Here is a 19,923-nt window from a genome sequence, read left to right on the forward strand (position 1 = left end):
TATACAATTTCAGGAAATTCACAGCTATCCTCTCTCCCCACATTCCCCAGGCCATTTCCAGATCAGAATTTGAACACAGGCATGTGGTTGACTCTGAGTTATCACCTGCTTAACTTGTCTGAGGTGCAGCAACCTCCTCTATCAACCTGGGTAGAAGGAGGTGACCCCCGAGAAGATGTGCCTAGCTGCTCAGTGTGCGCCAGCCCAGCACCAGGACAGCCAGACAGGAAAACAACCGAGGAACTAAGCCAAGGGGAGGGAGACGCCCATGCCCAAATGAGCTCCCAGGCCCTGAGTAAGTGCCATTTAACTGCTCATTTTATAGGCTTTTTCATTACCCTCAATAACACACAGTTTGTGGTGCCCTTGAGTGAGTGTGGGAAGGGCTATTGGAGCGACTTGTAAATGTTAATGACTCCTCAGACCAGCTTGCCTCTGGCTAATTGCTGGTGGGGATGGATGAGCCAGCAGGCTCCCCACCCCTATTAGGACAGAGCTGAAACTCCCAGCTGAAGCTGGGCTTTCAACCCTATGTGCTCTTGCCCATTTCCCCTCAGGCAGGGAGGCTGCCCACCCTGCTGCGTGGACCACACCTTGATTTAGAGCCTAAGAGGGCACTTTGCATGGGAGGATGGGGGATAGACCCACCCCCCACCCCCAGCCGTGAGCTCTGAGAGCTTTAATACCTTGCTAGAAAAACTGTGGTCTGTGAGTTAGCAGGGCTTCCCTTGTGGCTCAGCTGATAAAGAATTGCCTGCAATGCAGGGGACCTGGCTTTGATTCCTGGGGGGTACTTATTAAAAATGCAGAATCTTGGGTCCCCCTCCAGACTTAGAATTTGCATTTAAGAAGATCCCTGGGGTGATTCCTGTGTGCGGGAAAGCTTGGGAAGGGTGGAGAAGCAATGTTCTAATAATGGAAGTCCCCCACACGCTTGCCTGCGGAATTCAGAGAACTTCAAATGTCCCTTGGGGAAGATTTGACTCTAAAAATAATGCAGTAGGAATAATGAGGACCAACACATTTCGAGTGTTAATGCTTTGCTATCCACAAAGTGCTCGGGCAGAAGCAGGACAGACTCTGTTACATGATTCTATTGCAGCTCCCTCCTCCTCGCAAAAATCCATCCCACCTCTATTTTCCTGGATGACATCTGTTTTAAGAAGAAAACAGTTGTGGGTTTGAATCCCAGCTCTACCATTCACCAATTTCATAACCTTTTGTAAGCTCCTTATCCCGATAAGTTTCCAGATTCTTATCTATAATGGGAATGATGATAACTATCTTCTTTTTCTTGGAACTATTGTTAGGATGAAATTGGATAATGCATATCAAGAAAATTAGAGATACCAAGGGAACATTTCATGCAAAGATGGGCTTGATAAAGGACAGAAATGGTATGGACCTAATAGAAGCAGAAGGTATTAAGAAGAGGTGGCAAGAATACACAGAAGAACTGTGCAAAAAAAGAGCTTCATGACCCAGATAATCAGAATGGTGTGATTACTCACCTAGAGCCAGACATTCTGGAATGTGAAGTCAAGTGGGCCTTAGAAAGCATCACTACAAACAAAGCTAGTGGAAGTGATGGAATTCCAGCTGAGCTATTTCAAATCCTGAAAGATGATGCTTGAAAGTGCTGCACTCAATATGCCAGCCAATTTGGAAAACGCAGCAGTGGCCACAGGACTGGAAAAGGTCAGTTTTCTTCCAATCCCAAAGAAAGGCAATGCCAAAGAATGCTCAAACTACCACACAATTACACTCATGTCACACGCTAGTAAAGTAATGCTCAAAATTCTCCAAGCCAGGCTTCAGCAATACGTGAACCGTGAACTTCCTGATGTTCAAGCTGGTTTTAAAGGCAGAGGAACCAGAGATCAAATTGCCAACATCTGCTGGATCATGGAAAAAGCAAGAGAGTTCCAGAAAAACATGTATTTCTGCTTTATTGACTATGCCAAACCTTTGACTGTGTGGATCACAATAAACTGTGGGAAATTCTGAAAGAGATGGGAATATCAGACCATCTGACCTGCCTCTTGAGAAACCTGTATGCAGGTCAGGAAGCAACAGTTAGAACTGGACATGGAACAACAGACTGGTTCCAAATAGGAAAAGGAGTACCTCAAGGCTGTATATTGTCACCCTGCTTATTTAACTTCTATGCAGAGTATATCATGAGAAACACTGGGCTGGAAGAAACACAAGCTGGAATCAGGATTGCCAGGAGAAATCTAAATAACCTCAGATATGCAGATGACACCACCCTTATGGCAGAAAGTGAAGAGGAACTCAAAAGCCTCTTGATGAAAGTGGAAGAGGAGAGTGAAAAAGTTGGCTTAAAGCTCAACATTCAGAAGACTAAGATCATGGCATCTGCTCCCATCACTTCATGGGAAATAGATGGGGAAACAGTGGAAACAGTGTCAGACTTTATTTTTCTGGGCTCCAAAATCACTGCAGATGGTGACTGCAGCCGTGAAATTAAAAGATGCTTACTCCTTGGAAGGAAAGTTATGACTTTCCTATGATTATGACTTTTCCTATGACTAGATAGCATATTCAAAAGCAGAGACATTACTTTGCCAACAAAGATCTATCTAGTCAAGGCTATGGTTTTTCCAGTGGTCATGTATGGATGTGAGAGTTGGACTGTGAAGAAAGCTGAGCGCCGAAGAATTGATGCTTTTGAACTGTGATGTTGGAGAAGACTCTTGAGAGTCCCTTGGACTGCAAGAAGAGCCAACCAGTCCATTCTAAAGGAGATTAGTCCTGGGTGTTCATTGGAAGGACTGATGCTAAAGCTGAAACTCCAGTACTTTGGCCACCTCATGCGAAGAGTTGACTCATTGGAAAAAACCCTGATGCTGGGAGGGATTGGGGGCAGGAGGAGAAGGGGATGACGGAGGATGAGATGGCTGGATGGCATCACTGACTCGATGGACATGAGTCTGAGTGAACTCCGGGAGTTGGTGATGGACAGGGAGGCCTGGCGTGCTGCAATTCATGGGGTTGCAAAGAGTCGGACATGACTGAGCAACTGAACTGAACTGAACTGAACACTTAGCTCAACACCTGGCCTTGGGTGAACCCTTGATAAATGGCAGTTCCATGATTTTGTTTCTCTTGTTGCTATTTTTTGTGTAAATTCTCACAAGACCAAACTCTACAAGGGCAAAAGCTGAGGTTTTCTTCTAACTGCCCACCAGTTTCTTACCAGCAGTGGTAGATTTCTTAAAACAGAATGAAAGTTTGATCTTCACAACACCTAGGAAGGTGAGCCAAGCACTATTTTCCCCAGGATATGCCTCAATAATCACAAGAACTCTGAAAGCCAAGTTTTTTTTCTCCTAGCTTGTGGATGATGGAGACTCTGGGATGGAAGGAAATTTGCCCGCGGTCACACAGCTAGTTACCATCTTAGGCCACTTGTTCCCCTTAATTCTTTAAGGAAAGTGAAAGTCACTCAGTTGTGTCTGACTCTGTGACTCCATGAACTGTAACCCACCAGACTTCTCTCACAGACTGTATCCCACCAGGCTCCTTGTCCATGGAATTCTCCAGGCAAGAATACTGGAGTGAGTTGCCATTTTCTTCTCCAGGGGATCTTCCTTATCCAGGGATCAAACCCAGATCTCCCACACTGTGGGCAGATTCTATACTGGCTGAGCTACCAGGGAACCCCAGTTCTTTAATAAAAAGAATTTATCATCAATCCATGTCCCACTTGCTACCCTGAAAACTTATCTGCATAGACTATTGTTTCCCAAATTCTAGTCTTTGACCCACCGCTTGCACCCATTTGAATACCACCCAGGCTATTTTCTATTTTACCACATCAACTCACTTTTTTACTTGAATGTATTTTAAAAATAAAACAATGGAAATCTAGCATTACTTTGACTATATAGTCTGTGGAATTCTCCAGGGCAGAATACTGGAATGGGTAGCCTTTCCCTTCTCCAGGGGATGATCTCAACCCAGGGATCAAACTCAGGTCTCCCACATTGCAGGTGGATTCTTTACCAGCTGAGCCATAAAGGAAGCCCAAAAATACTGAAGTGTGTAGCCTATCCCTTCTCCAGCAATCTTCCCGACTCAGGAATTGAACTAGGGTCTTCTGCATTGCAGGCAGATTATTTACCAACTGACCTATCAGGTAAGCCCTTTCAATCATATAAAATAATAATAATACATACAAGGCAAACAAAGCGGTGTTCTTTAATTCTAGGCAGATGCTGTTGCTCGCAGAAGACTGTGCCCAAGAGAGACCTTTGCTGTTTTCCTCCAAAGTGAGATTAACAAGTGATGGTTGGTGCCAGCATGTCCTCGACATCTGAGTCTGCTTTTTGACATAATTAGGAGGATTGGGAAACAAAGAACAAAGCCATGAAAAAGAAATGCACTTATAACCATGTGATTCAGTGCATTTTAATGCTCTCAGTGCATGAGTGAAGTCGCTCAGTCGTGTCCCACTCTTTGCGACCCCATGGACTGTAGCCTACTAGGCTCCTCTGTCCATGGGATTTTCCAGGCAATAGTACTGAAGTGGATTGCCATTTCCTTCTCCAGGGGATCTTCCCAACCCAGGGATCGAACCCCGGTCTCCCGCATCGTAGACAGACGCTTTACCGTCTGAGCCACCAGGGAAGTCCCTTAACGCTCTCAAGGTATCAGTAAATCATTTCATATGCCCCCAAGGAGTTCCATTACCTGGGAAACACCATTTTATTACATGCTATGCCATTAGATGCTATGGTTACTCAATAGCAAGGGACGTCCAGGTGGCTCGGTGGTAAAGAATTTGCTGCCAATACGGGGGATGCGGGTTTGATCCCTGGGTCAGGAAGATCCCCTGGAGGAGGAAATGACAACCCACTCCAGTATTCTTGCCTGAAAAATCCCATGGACAGAGGAGCCTGCTGGGCTACAGCCCATGGAGTTACAAAAAGTCGGACACAACTGTGTGACGACAGAGACCCAACAGCATCTCTTGTTATCCAGTAGCATCCAATGGGATCTAGAGAGGAATGTCTTGATTCCCCAGTCAGTTAGTCTAGATACAAGTAAAGGATCATGAACTGTGGAGCAAACTGCCTGGTTTTGCATCTCTCGGACTTCCCTAGTACCTCAGATGGTAAAGCATCTGCCTGCAATGCGGGAGACCCAGGTTCAATCCCTGGGTGGGGAAGTTCTCCTGGAGAAGGAAACAGCAACCCACTCCAGCATTCTTGCTTGGAGAATTCCACGGACAGAGGAGCTGGGTGGGGTACAATCCATGGGGTCATAAGAGTTGAACGTGACTGAGTGACTGACACACAACCACCACTGGCCTTGGGGATGTGACTTTACCACTTTAGCCACAGTTTTCTCATCATAAAAAAAAAGGACATTCAAAGTATACCTTAAATAACTGTTGTGAGGATTAAATACGTCATGAAGCCCTTTCAACAGTACCTGGCCCTTAGTAAATGTCATATAAACAAACACCAGTTCCACTGCAGCTACTTCTTCCGCCACTGCTGATGTTTAATGTACTGGGGCAAGAATGTAACAAGCAAGTCCTTGCCCATGATTCATGTTATAATTCTTCACCTGTTTGAGGACTACTGTTCAGGTTTATTCCCCTCCTGAGTCCCCAGGCTAAGCAGTCTCCGGTGCTGGAGTCTTCTGGAAAGGAAAGAACAATGGAGCTGGGAGGGAAGGACTTCAAAAGAAGGTGACATTTCTCTGGGGGGAGCTGGCATATGCAAGGCTTCTGCTATGTACCAAGCACTTGGACACTCCGGCTATGGGCTCCCTTCCAGAAACCTGTAGTTGGTGCTATTCTCCAGATAGTTCTTGTTCCCTGCCTTCCATGAACAAGGTAAGAAATTAGGTGTATCCGTAAGAAATCAGGTGGAGCCATGTAAATGTGATTTTCTGAGGCCAATGAAATGTAAGTAGAAGTAATGAGTGTCAGAGCAGGAAGAAACTTTCAGAGCTAGTGAGTGAGTCGCCATATCCCCTTTTTCCTGCTTCAACGATCTTGGGAGTTCTAGAGTAAGTATGACATGAGTGAGCTCCCAGCCAATACATGATGTAAAGTGTGGCAGAGGTAAAAAAAAAAACAAAACAACAACTTTGTTGTTTTGAGCCATGACAATTTTAATACTCCAGCAAAACCTACCTTATCCTGATTGAGACAAATCTCTAGGTGCTGACACATAGAGCAAGAATTTTCTGTCCTTGAGTCCAAACTAGAGCCTGAGTCCAGGTTTCATTTGGCAGAGAGGGAAGGCATGCAGTACCTATAACCACCCTGACTTTTCCCTCTGTCTCACTTCTCCCCTGATTAGGGTGTAATAAAGTAAGTGAGGAACTTGTGCTTAGAACCCTTCCTCAGCTGCCATCTCCTTGCAGAAACCTGAGAAACCATTTTCCCTCTGAGCATATTTCTTGCTAAACCTCTCATTCTTGCTGAATTTCCGGCAAAGAAAGAACCCCTTAATCATTATCTTAGGCTCCTGCTTGCCCTCTGAATCTCCTTTACCTCATCTTCTTATCCGGCTTGTGCCTGAAAAATTCTAGAGACAAGAAATTTACCAGCCTCATCATTAGTGATAATCATAAATCTGGGCTATAAGATATGAGACTTCCTGTGTTATTGGACTGAGTGCTTGGTTTACCTGAAAGGTGACCTTTTAGGTCACCATTTTAAAGATCCTTATTTTGTTGACCATATAATTTATCATCCTAACCAGGAAATGTTAAGAGTGAAAGGGAGAAATAGTAACAATTATGCTGGACAATAGTTTTAAAAGCAACTCTTGGACAGACCAGGATGGATGGTCTCTCTTGGCTTCTACGATTCAGAAAATGGTGCACATTAAATTCCATGGGTAAGACTGGATCCTATTTGGTGACTAACCTTGACTTTTGGTCTACTCCTCTCCAAAACTGTTGACTATCAATCTCTTTGGAATAATCTCTAGTTCTCTAACCAACTCTCCTGTGAGAATTTTAGTCCCGAAGTCATTTCAGAGGGAAAGCATGTACATATGGCCATCATTTCCAGCAATTTCCCCCACAGGCACTTCATATTCCTAACTACTGTCTTGATCAGATGCATATTTAATGCCTTGTGATGGAGACACAGATGCAAACTGCTCAACCCTTCCTGGAGCTTTCGAATGCTGCCAGGTCCCCGTACAGTTGCTGTGAGAACTACCGGACTGCCTGAAGCTACACTCTCCATGTCCCCATAAGACCCGGACTCTCAGGAAACTTACTCACAAGGTAATAGAGGGAGAGGCAGGGCTTATTAAGTTTCCTTCCGCAGGCTGTTTGATTGCAATTCTGCCCTGGGCATAGGCTCATTTGCATAGTTGATTTATAGCTTTCATTTGAATATTACAGTTACTTCACATAAACCATTACTTTGGTCTCTCTGGATTTTTATTTTAACAACCCACTCAGTACCACATGGAACTCATCGAGGCCAGGAGCCTCTAATATGAGAAAATTTACCTTCCTCTTTCCCCTGGGACAGAGGGATATGGAAGGTGGAGAATGAGCAACCCGATAAGTTTCAGAAAGGCTTGATTCCTGCTCCAGGGCAGTCTGACAGTGACACGCAAGTCAAGCACATTCAGCTTCCAGAATCTTTGATAATTGTGGTTTGTTTTTCACTGTTGCTTCTCTAAGGGGTGCTTTCTCTAAAAGGTGCCTCTTCTCTTCTTTCCTCTGTTTCCAAAAAACTAGCTAAAATTTTCTGAATGCCTACTCTATGCTAAGCACTAAACTATTAATATTTAAGCAGATTACGGTAGTGCAAAAGGCAACCTTGTCCCAGCCCTCAGGGAGGTTATATTATTGTCAGACAAATTGATAGCAAGAAAGAATCACACATTTAATTCATTGTGCTAATGTGCTGTATTCTAAGTGGCTTCAGTCATGTCCAGCTCAGTGTGATCCCATGAAGTGTAGCTCTCTAGGCTCCTCTGTCCCTGGGATTCTCCAGGCAAACATACCGGAGTGGGTTGCCATTTCCTCCTCCAGGGGATCTTCCCAACCCAGGGATCGAACCCCTTTCTCTTATGTCTCCTGCTTTGGCAGGCGGGTTCTTTACCACTAGCGCCACTTGGGAAGCTCTTTATGCCAAACATCTACTTTTCTGACCATCAGAAATCAGAGCCTCAGGATATAGTGTGAACCATTTCGCTGTGCCACACAGCCTGTGGGATGTGCCCTGAGCCCTCCACAGTGAAAGTGAGGAGTCTTAACCACTGGACCACCAGGGAATTCCCAGAGAGGTTTTGATATTACATCTCTTCTGTGCGGTGCACATGAAAGTTGTTGTTCTTTTTAACATAAGAAATTATGCTTGGTTTCTCCCATGTCTGTTGTGTGACCCTGAGGATAAGATGGCTGGATAGCATCACTGACTCGATGGATGTGAGTCTGTGTGAACTCCGGGAGTTGGTGATGGACAGGGAGGCCTGGTGTGCTGCGATTCATGGGGTCGAAAAGAGTTGGACATGCCTGAGTGACTGAACTGAACTGAACTTAGAACTTTGGAGAAATACCTCCTCAATAGGAGGCTATGCCCTCTTCAAATGTACTGGAGACCAAAGTATCCTTCAGCTTTGTTGCTCAGTCTTTTCAATCTTCCAGTTTACATAGGTATGGAATTTTTACTGAAGATTTTGCTGAACATCTACTTTTTAGATGATTTAAAAAATGTGGTATGATGGCTATTTATATGACTGGTGACAGATCAATACTCTCACCAGAATGGTGGGGAAAGTTGTATAATATTTTAAAATATAATCTATTTGAAAGCACTGGGGATATTCTAAGGTTATAAGAACTTGAGAGGTCAAGATGTAGGAATGTGAATCTGACATAGTTTTTCCCCTGAGGCACTTCCTTTTTTTTTTTTTTTTTAAAGCTGGAGAAAGAGTGCTTTAGGGACGCAGCGCAGTGCAGTTGAAAAGTGAAGTGGCACTTTCAGCAATCTAACACTACAAAAGAGATTTTAAAAAATGAAGTTTAGGACCCTCTAAAGGTAAGGCATCATGCAAAGTACCCAAGGTCTTTAGGTAGGACTCTTCAAGAACTGCAAGATAAAAGTAGCATTTAATTAAAGCTAGACCAAGCCTTACAAAGTCTAAAACTGAGCTTCACAGAAGTGTTAATAAATTCCCCTCACTGGATTGAGGTTTTATGCCACCGCTCCAGTTACCTGCCAAGAGGAAAGGGTGAATATATTAGTAATTAGTGAACTGGAAGGAATTTTAATAGAAAGCATCCTTTCAGGCCATAGAAAAATAAAACATAGAGAATAGAAATGGAATAAGAGATATAAAGGGCATGGCATATAGTCTAACACTCATGTAACTCAAGACACCAAAGGGCAGAAAGGAGGAAATGGGGGCAGAAGCCTTATTTAAAGAGACAATGAAGGAAATTGATCAAAGTTGATGAAAGACAGCAAGCCATAGTTTCAAGAATCTCTACTAACCCCAAGCAGGATAAAATTAAGTGAAACCACGTATTATAGATACAAGACAGTGAAAAACCACTGAGGACTAAAGGAAACAGAAAATATTAAATGTGATCAGGAAAAAGTAACCTTTTAGGATCAACAAAGCATGCCAGCAAATGTCTCTACTGAAACAATGAAAGTCCCCCCAAAACAGAATAATATTTTCATCTTGATCATTGAAACATATTCTTCTGCTGTGTTATTTTTTTCTAAATTTCTGTACTTTTATGTACACAAAAGGTTAGTTATGTTTCTTGACCCTGGAGGACTGGCTCTCTGTGGGGGATGACCTATGTGTCCCAGCTGTATACTCTCCAGGAAGGTTCTGGTCTGCTTTTGTGGACTTGGTTCATTGGGCTGCCCAGATTGTAATTTCCTTCCTGCTGATGTAGGCCCCCTGGTTGGGAAGGCTGGTCTAGAGGCTTGTGTGGGCTTCCCGGTGGGAGTGACCAGTACCACCCATAGGTGGGTGGAGCGGCGTCTTGGCTATCTGGTGAGCAGGGCCAGCCAGGTCAAGGGGCATTTCTAGAGGGCTATCTCAGAGAGTCTTTGGGCAAGCTGTCTGCTGCTGGGTGAGGCTGTATTCCTGTCTTGTTTGTTGTTTGGCCCGAGGTGTCCCAGCACTGGAGCCTCCTGGAAAGCTAAAGCTGATGATGATCACCCAGGACCTCTGCTGCCAGTGTCCCCACAGTGAGCCACAGCCACCCTGCCCTTCCAGAAGACGCCCCAAGACCAGCAGGTAGGTCTGGCCCAGGCTTCCCTGAGGTCAGTGCTTTTGCGTGGGTCTCAGTGCACCCAAGACCTTGCGTACACCCTCCACGAGTAGAGTCTATTTCCCCCAGTCCAGTGGAGCTCCTGTGCTCAAGCCCCATTGGCTTCAGAGCCACATGTTCTGGGGGCTCCTCTTCCTGATATCAGACCCTCCAGGTTGGGGAACCTGCTGTGAGGTTCAGAACTCTCTTGTGGGAGAACTTCTGTGATGTAATTGTTTTCCAGATGTGGGTTGCCCACCTGGGGAGCATAAGGTTTGATTATATCCTGCGTGCATTCCTCTTACCATTTCATTGGGTTTCTTCTTTATGTCTTTGGATGTAGAATATATTTTTGGTAGGTTCTGGTCTTTTTATTGATGGTAGTTCAGCAATTAGTTGTACTTTTGGTGTGCTCACGAGGATTGAGCTCAATCCTTCTACTTTGCCATCTTGTCCCTATGGAGGAACCCTAGGTTAAGGTAAGGGACAGGCAGAGTGCAGGTGAAACTGCCTAACTCAGATTGGGACTTGAACTCACTGTCTTTTAATTGAAATCACACACCTGAATCCAGGACTTAATGAAGCTCAGGTTCTGTATGTCTTGTTGCAGAAAGAAGTCTGTAAGAAAAAAAGTAATGGGTAAGAAGTGGATTTATTTACAGTGATATACTCTCCAGAGACAGAATGCAGTCTGTCTCAAAAGACAAGAGGGCTTGGAGAGGAACACACTCCACAGACAGAGTGTGGGCTATCTCAAAATGTGAGAGTCCTCAAAATACAGGGCGGTTAGTTTTTGTGGGCTGGGTAATTTCATAGGTTAATGAGGGGGAGGATTATTCCAACTACCTTGGGGAAGGGATGGGGATTTCCAGGAATTGGGCTACTGCCTGCTTCTTGGCCTTTTTTGGTTAGCCTTGAAGCTATCATGGCCCCTGTGAGTGTGTTGTTTAGCATGCTAATCTATTACAATGTGTGTATAATGAGGCTTGGACTTCCCAGGTGGTAAAGAATCTGCCTGCCAATACAGGAGATGCAAGAGAGGCAGGTTTGAGCCCTGGATAAGGAAGAATCCCTGGAATAGGAAATGGACCGCACTCCAGTATTGTTGCCTGGAAAATTCCATGGGCAGTGGAGTCTTGCGGGCTACAGTCCATGGAACCACAAAGAGTCAGACATGACTGAGCGACTGAGGACAGAGCATAATGAGGCTTAAATTAAGGTCTACTGGAAGATGAATCTTTCACCATTTCAAGCCTAATTAAAGGTTGTGCCCTCCTCCTTCTGTCCTGTTTCACAGGTAATCTGGATATCGCTTGATACTCTACAGACTGTTCTCAATGGATTGCCCTTCTTTGCTGGGCTGCAAAGCTTCCAGGATCTTGGCAGCTGGGAAATGAAAGGCAGAGGGTGAGAGCAAGGGGCAGGAGCAACACGTGGGTGTGTGCCCACGGCAGGGGTAGTGGGGGAGCCTGCTTGAGGGACCTAGTGATGCTGGGCAGGCTAAATCTAAATTAAAGGTCAAAGTTCTTGCTCTACACAAAGGAGTAAGATACAGAGAGGAAGGCATAGAGAGAAACAAGCAGTTTATTAAAAGGCCAAAACTTCTCAAAGTATGCACTCAGAGAAGAGTGAGGATCTTTCTCAGTGAGACACATCCTTAGGTGTTTTCTGAGCCCCTTTTTATTTCAATTCCTTGATTGGGTGGGGGTTTCTTAGATTAGGGGTAGAATATTCCTTAATTGGAAAGTGGAGGCAGGACTATGATTTCACCTGTTTATATCAGCCTTCTTTCTTGAGCATTGGGCTCCTGAAACCATAGTACATGTGCTCTAAAAGCCATTTTCCCTTCAGTTTTCCTCTACTAGTCAAGTACCAGGTACGGAAGTTGTTTAGCAGGCATCCGCAGCCTGCTTGCTTCTACTGCCGTGCTCAGCAGTGCTATGCGGGGGTTTAATGGGTAGGGTTCCCCTTTTCAGGTGTCACAAAGTTTAACCAGAGTTTAATTTATGTTCTTGTTGCTGATGCCTTTTCTCCGTGTTCACGATCTCATTAAGTGCAAAACAGGGAGGTGCCTTTTGCATAATGTCTATGTATGAGGAAGTGGTCTTTGGGTCTGTGCTGTATTTCCTGCCTTATTGAGACCAGAATAATATTTTCATAGTGCTAAGGGATAATAACTGCCAACCTAAAATTAAACAACCGAAAAAATATCCCTAAAAATGGTCGGTGACATGAAGTGAAATTTGCTCAGTTGTGTCCGACTCTTTGTGACCCCATGGACTATACTCTCCATGGAATTCTCCAGGCCAGAATACTGAAGTGGGTAGCCTTTCCCTTCTCCAGGGGATCTTCCCAACCCAGGGATCAAACCCAAGTCTCCAGCATTGCAGGCAGATTCTTTACCAACTGAGCTATCAGGAAAGTAGTAAATCTAAATAAGTGCTAACTACAATACAATAATAATGTATTGTGGAGATTTTACACACACACACACACACACACACCATATATATACATCATCACCTAGAAAGTGATAAAAAGAACAACTTGGAATGTAAGAAGCCAAGGATAATCAGAATATCTGGACAGAATAACCACTCAAAATTGACAAAAGAGGGCACAACTAAGAAGCTAATAAAGAAGGGAAACAGAATTGTGAATAAATGCTTGGTTAATCCTAAACAATGTAAAATAGGAAAGGAAAAGAGACTTGAAATAGGTGGGAAAGATAAATATAAATCCAGAAATATCAGTAATTATATACTTACTGTATCATGTAACTTTTTTGTTTTTTAGAGTTGGCATATAAGTGAGATCATACAGTGTTTGGCTTTCTGTGTTTGACTTATTTCACTTAGCATAATGCTGTCAAGGTCCATCCATATTGTCTCAAATGGCAGAATTCCTTTTCTTTTTAATGGCTCAATAATATTCAATTGTATATAAATGCCAAATTGTCTTTATCCATTCATCTGCTGATGGACATTTAGGCTGTTTTTACGTCAGTATTGTAAACAAGGCCGCAGTGATCATGGTGGTGCAGGTATCTGTTCATGATAGAGCTTTTGTTTTCTTCAGATAAATAGCTAGAAGTACAATTGCTGGGTGACATAATAGTTCTACTTTTAATTTTTTGAGGTACTTTCATACTATTTTCCATAGTGACTCTGATAATTTACATTCTCGCTGTATCTGCTGAGTTCTTAATTTCAGTTATCGTATTTTCCAGTTTCAGAATTTCCATCTGATTCTTTAAAAATTTTCTAGTTCTTTATAAATTAGAAGTTATAAAATTTTATATTTTCATCTAAGTTTTGAACATATTAATCAGGATTGGTTCAAATACTATGGTAATTCTAATATTTGGATCTCATGGTAAACTTCTATTATTTTTTTTCTCTTAGTTTTTGGTCATTTGGGCTTTTTTTTTTTGGTCATTTGGTTTGGTCTCTTGGTGTTAATAATTTTTTTTTGTCAGACATTTTGTGTGAAAAATTGTAGAGATATTCTGAGACTCTAGATATCTTCCTTTAGAAAGAATTTGATTTTCCTTAGACTGATAGTTAACATCAGAGCAGATCATCTTAATTCAGTCAGAAGTTCAGTTCAGTTCAGTCACTCAGTCGTGTCCGACTGTTTGCAACCCCATGAATTGCAGCATGCCAGGCCTCCCTGTCCATCACCATCTCCCGGAGTTCACTCAAACTCACATCCATCGAGTCGGTGATGCCATCCAGCCATCTCATCCTCTGTCATCCCCTTTTCCTCCTGCCCCCACTCCCTCCCAGCCTCAGAGTCTTTTCCAATGAGTCAACTCTTCGCATGAGGTGGCCAAAGTACTGGAGTTTCAGCTTTAGCATCATTCCTTCCAAAGAAATCCCAGGACTGATCTCCTTTAGAATGGACTGGTTGGATCTTCTTGCAGTCCAAGGGACTCTCAAGAGTCTTCTCCAGCACCACAGTTCAAAAGCATCAATTCTTCGGCACTCAGCTTTCTTCACAGTCAACTCTCGCATCCATACATGACCACTGGAAAAACCATAGCCTTGACTAGACGAACCTTTGTTGGCAAAGTAATGTCTCTGCTTTTGAATATGCTATCTAGGTTGGTCATAACTTTCTTTCCAAGGAGTAAGTATCTTTTAATTTCACGGCTGCAGTCACCATCTGCAGTGATTTTGGAGCCCAGAAAAATAAAGTCTGACACTGTTTCCACTGTTTCCCCATCTATTTCCCATGAAGTGATGGGAGCAGATGCCATGATCTTAGTCTTCTGAATGTTGAGCTTTAAGCCAACTTTTTCACTCTCCTCTTCCACTTTCATCAAGAGGCTTTTTAGTTCCTCTTTACTTTCTGCCATAAGGGTGGTGTCATCTGCATATCTGAGGTTATTGATATTTCTTCTGGCAATCTTGATTCCAGCTTGTGTTTCTTCCAGTCCAGCATTTCTCATGATGTACTCTGTATATAAGTTAAATAAGCAGGGTGACAATATACAGCCTTGAGGTACTCCTTTTCCTATTTGGAACCAGTCTGTTGTTCCATGTCCAGTTCTAACTGTTGCTTCCTGACCTGCATATAGGTTTCTCAAGAGGCAGGTCAGGTAGTCTCGTATTCCCATCTCTTTCAGAATTTTCCACAGTTTATTGTGATCCACAGAGTCAGAAATTAGGTTGATTCAAAGCTGGAGTTTGTGAGGGCCGTTCTGTTTTCAGTTTTGATAATAGATTTTCCTGGCTTGTTGATGGCTGCCTTCTTGATGTGTCCTCACAAGGTGGAGAGAGAACTTGGCTATCTCTTACTTTTCATGTAATGGCACCAGTTCTATCAGAACACATCTTATAAACTCACTTAACCTTAATTAGCTCTTTAAAGGCTGCATCTTCAGTACACTAGGTTCAACACATGAATTTGAGGGGCAAGCATTTTAGTTCACAGCATCTGCCTATTTCATGATTTAGCAATTCCACTGCTCAAACATACCAAGTGTAAATGTGGCACCAAAAGACACAGTTAAGTGTGTTGATAGCAGTAACTTGCATATTAACCACAAGCTGGAAGCAACCAAAAAAAAAATCTATGGTAGTAGAAGTCAGGATTATTATCATCATGTTTCAGAACTTTAAACATATTATTCAATTGATTCATGATTTCCATAGTTGCCATTACATAGGCAGCTGTAAAATTTAATACTCCTTTGGAGGTAATGCTTTTTTCTCTTTCTACGTTCAAGATTTTCTCTTTGTCTTTCACTTCTGTCAATCTGACTTTGATGTTCCTCACATGTCCACTATGCTTGGTATTTGTCCTGTTTTTTCTTTCTTCCAGTTAAATGAGTCTATCTTCTCTGGATCCAGTATTCTGTTAAATCTGTTCCTCAAGTTTCCAATTTTATGTACACTTGGTTATTTTTTTAATTGATTCCTATTCTCTGATGAAATTATATACCTTTTCTGTTCTTTTTTTTCTTTATACTTTTGAACATATTAACAATAGTTATTTTGAAGTCTTTGCTCACACCCAGAAAGTACATCTCATTATTTGTGGATTTCTTCTGTGAACCTGCTTACTTTCTAAACTTTATTTGTAACCCACCAATCAATACTTACAGCACTTTCATAGTCATTTGTGGATATGTGCAGAGGGGTGAAATGTTTGAGTCATTTGGTGCACATACTCCCAGATAAAGTAGAAAAAGGTAGTGCTCTGACTTTTTGTTTTACCTCTCATACTGTAAGCAAGTGTACTTTTTGTGATTTACTTGCTACATTTTTTTTTTTTTTTTTTTTTGGTGCTTTTGTGCTTTATTTGGTGACTTAACAGTTTCAAATTATCCCCAAGCATAATGCTAAGGCGCTGTCCAGTGTTTCTAAGTGAGAAAAGGCTGTGATGTACCTCATGGAAAAAATAGGTGTGTGATACAGACTTTGGGCATAATATGTGTAGTACATGATGGAAAAGCAGCTAGAATTGTGTATGCAAAAGTGTAGTGAAAAAGTATAGCACTATTGTGATGCTAGATACCAATGAAATTTACCATCGTGTTACTCAGGGTGTAGCAATTAGCTAGATATGAAACACTTAGCTGCTCCTGGTGGCTCACACCTTTCAAAAGGCAATGTGGCATGAAAAATGTCAAATTTGTAGGTGAAGAAGTTCTGTAGATAATGAGTCTGTGAAAGAATTTTAAGACACTTGCTAAATCTTGTACAGGAAAAGAGTTCCATGGAAGAGCAAGTTTTCAATGCCCCTGAGGCTGGCTCATTTTATAAGGCTATTGTTCATCAAACCAAATAATGTAAAAGGCATTTTTGATTGAAAAAAATTACCAGAGGCTGGAAAAGAACCTATCTGCATGTTTTCACTTGGAGAAACAGTTTAGTATTCAGCACTCAGTATTCATGGCAGATTTATAGAACAGAACTATGACAAATAATGAGGATTGAGTGTTTCTGAATCATCTATGGATGTACTTTTATAATTTATTTTTCCCCTTCGCTATTGGTTACATGATTCTATTTCTACATCCATAGTAAATTTTAATTAAATATCTTAAAATACTGTAGAGTTCTAGATGACGTTGTCTTTGACAGGTAAATTTACCCTTTCCTTTGATAGGCAAATAGTGGGGTGCTAATCTACTTAATTTAGCCACAGGTCACAGAGTTCAAGCTGGGTTAGTTTTGTTAAGTCTAAGCCTCAGTCTGATTTCTTCCTATCAGGAATTTCAATCAAGAGCCTAAATTTTCTTCAACTCATTAATGGCAGAAAATTTTACTCCACTCTCTGGGGATTTGTGGCTTGGCATTTTGATTCCCCACCTTTGAAGCTTCAGACTTGGCATGTCTACTGACAAGTAGACTGGTAGTAGTTTGAGGCTCCTTGAGTCTTAGACTTTGTCACTTTGGCCTAATAATAACCACCAAGACTTATTCTACTAGTTTATCTGTCCCACAGAAGTGTCCCTCTGCCAGATACCAAGGATGGATTTGCAGACTGTAGAGGTGTCCAGATAAGTAAGTAGTCTGGGAAAAGCAGTTGCAGATAATCAGTGTTGCCTTGCCAAGGCTGCCATAACAGAGTACCACAGACTGGGTGACTTAAATAAGAAATCATTTTTTGGTCACAATTCTGGAGTCTGTGAGTCTCAGATGAATGTGTTAGCAGTGTTGGTTTCTTCTGAGGCCACTCTCCTTGGCACATAAATGGCTGCTTTCTCACTGTTTCTTCACATGGTCTTCCCTCTGAATATGTCTGTCTCCTAATTTCCTCTACTTATAAAAACACCAGTTACAGGACTTTCCTGGTAGTCCAGTGGTTAAGATTCCACACTTCCAATGCAGGGGGCATGGGTTCGATGCCTGGTCGGGGAATGAAGATCCCCCTTGCTTCAAGGAAAGGCCAAAAAAAAAAAAAAAAAAATTAAAGACAAGTCACATTGAATTAGGGCTCCCCGAATGACCTTATTTTAACTTAATTACCTATTCAAAGACCCCATATCCAAATACAGTTGCATTCTATGGTACTAGAGGCTATGACTTGAACATACGAATTTTAGGAGGGTGTAATTCAGCCCATGGGGTTTTCCAGATTGCACTAGCGGTAAAGAATCCACCTGCCAATGCAGGAGATGAAAGAGACTCGTGTTTGATCACTGGTCAGGAAGATCCCCTGGAGCAGGAAGTGGCAACCCAGCCCAGTATTCTTGCCTGAAGAATCCCAATGACAGAGGAACCTGATGGGCTATAGTCCATGGGATCGCAAAGAGTCAGACATGACTGAACGGCTGAGAGTAATTCAGCCCATAACAAGGACTTTCTACTCCTGTCCATATTTCTCAGGACCCTTCCTCAGAGTGACTTTTTTTTTCTCCCAGGCAGCGATAGACTATGGGAAATTCCACTGTGCTTTTCTGATTTGAGGCTCAGGTCTTTCTATCCCTGCTTTATGCATCTTCCAAATTCAGTAGATGTTTCAGTAGAAAAATGTCATGTGTTTGAAGCCCCTCGGTGTTCCATTTCTGTCACTCCCTCCTTGTATGTCTGCCCCAGGCTCGGTCCCACCAGTTTTCCTGCACTTGTCTCAGCATCAGCCCTCTTCCTGGGTCAAATCCAAGTTATCAGCCTCTGGCCAACACCCAGAATTTGCCAGTGTCCTCAGGGGCAGCTGCAAAACCTAGCTCAACTCTGCCATGTATGACCCCTTTGAATTCCACTCCTTCCAGTCTTCATGGTTTCTGCAGTTCTTGAATGCCTTTAAATGTATGACTTTTGCAACAAGCCTGTCAAATTTTTCTTATTTTCCGTGGGATTGAGGGCTTATATGAATTCTTCCATGCTTTCAGGAGGCCAGATCCCTTCAAGGGAGGGATGGGTTGTGACTGGTAGGTGATATGGGAAGAGAGTCTGACTTTAACATGGGAGCTGGAGTTACAGAGGTATATTCATTGTAGTAAAATTAATTGAGTTGTATAATTAGGGAAATATGTTCTGGCATGTATATTTCCAATAAAATATGTATTTAAAACAAAACAAAAACAATACACAGAAGGAAAAAAATAAGTTATGTGCTGAATAGGTTTTCAAAACTCCAATGAAAAGTAGCTTTAAAGGCAAGTGAAGTGAAAGTGTTAGTCACTCAGTCATGTCCAACTCTTTGTGACCCCATGGACCATCAGGCTCCTCTGTCCAAGGAATTCTCCAGGCAAGAATACTGGAGTGGGTAACTATTTCCTCCTGCAGGGGATCTTCCTGATCCAGGGATTGAACCAGGTCTCCTGCATTGCAGGTGGATTCTTTACTATCTGAGCCAACAGGGAAGCCCCTTCCTAAAGGGGTTCTGGTTCTTCCCTCTGTTTCTCTGCTCATGGATTCCTACTCTTTCTCTATCTTTTCCTATGAGGAACTCCACTCCTCTTAATGTTAGGTGATTGGCAACCTAGTTGCCTCTGTCTTTTGGTAGAATTTCCAAAGCCTGAGTCCTTGTGTCAGGAATGGTTTGCTAGGAACTTGGTGGGACAAATGGAGATACCTGCTGGCGTTCCAGGATGGAATGGGAAGGGAAGGAAACTAGAGGCTCTTGGACTCACAGGCTTGGGTGGGGACAGATGATATCTTCCTTCATGCTTTTCCTGGCAGGATGGTTTGCAAATACATCTGCTTAATTAACTTCATAGGTGTGGATCCACATGCATACCTCCATCTCTGAGGACATTATTAGTTCTCAAGGACCGTACATTCTCAAGTTATGAAAGGAAAAAAAGTAACTTCTGCAGTACCTGTAAGCTGCACTCCTTCCTTTCCTGCAGTTAGTAAATCCAATTATGATTCTTTCCTCCTTTCAGATGGAAACCTTTGGGGCCTGCTGGAATAAGGAAAATAACAAGTGCCTCTGCATAAAGGCTTTCTCAGTTACACAAAGAAACACTGTGAAATGTCTAATCCAGAAGGGGATCCTCCACCCCAGTCTCCATTTGGGGACGGTTTAGTTATGGCTGTGGTAAGTGCAGCACAGGCGAAATATGAAGTGTCATGGGAGTGAATTAAAGGCTACACTGGAACTTCCCTGGTGCTCCACTGGTTATAACTCCGTGCTTCCGCTGCAGGGGGCATGGGTTCCATCCCTCGCTTCGGGAACTAA

The sequence above is a fragment of the Bubalus bubalis genome, chromosome 23, assembly GCF_019923935.1.
Source record: "Bubalus bubalis isolate 160015118507 breed Murrah chromosome 23, NDDB_SH_1, whole genome shotgun sequence".
NCBI classification, from domain to species: Eukaryota; Metazoa; Chordata; class Mammalia; order Artiodactyla; family Bovidae; genus Bubalus; species Bubalus bubalis.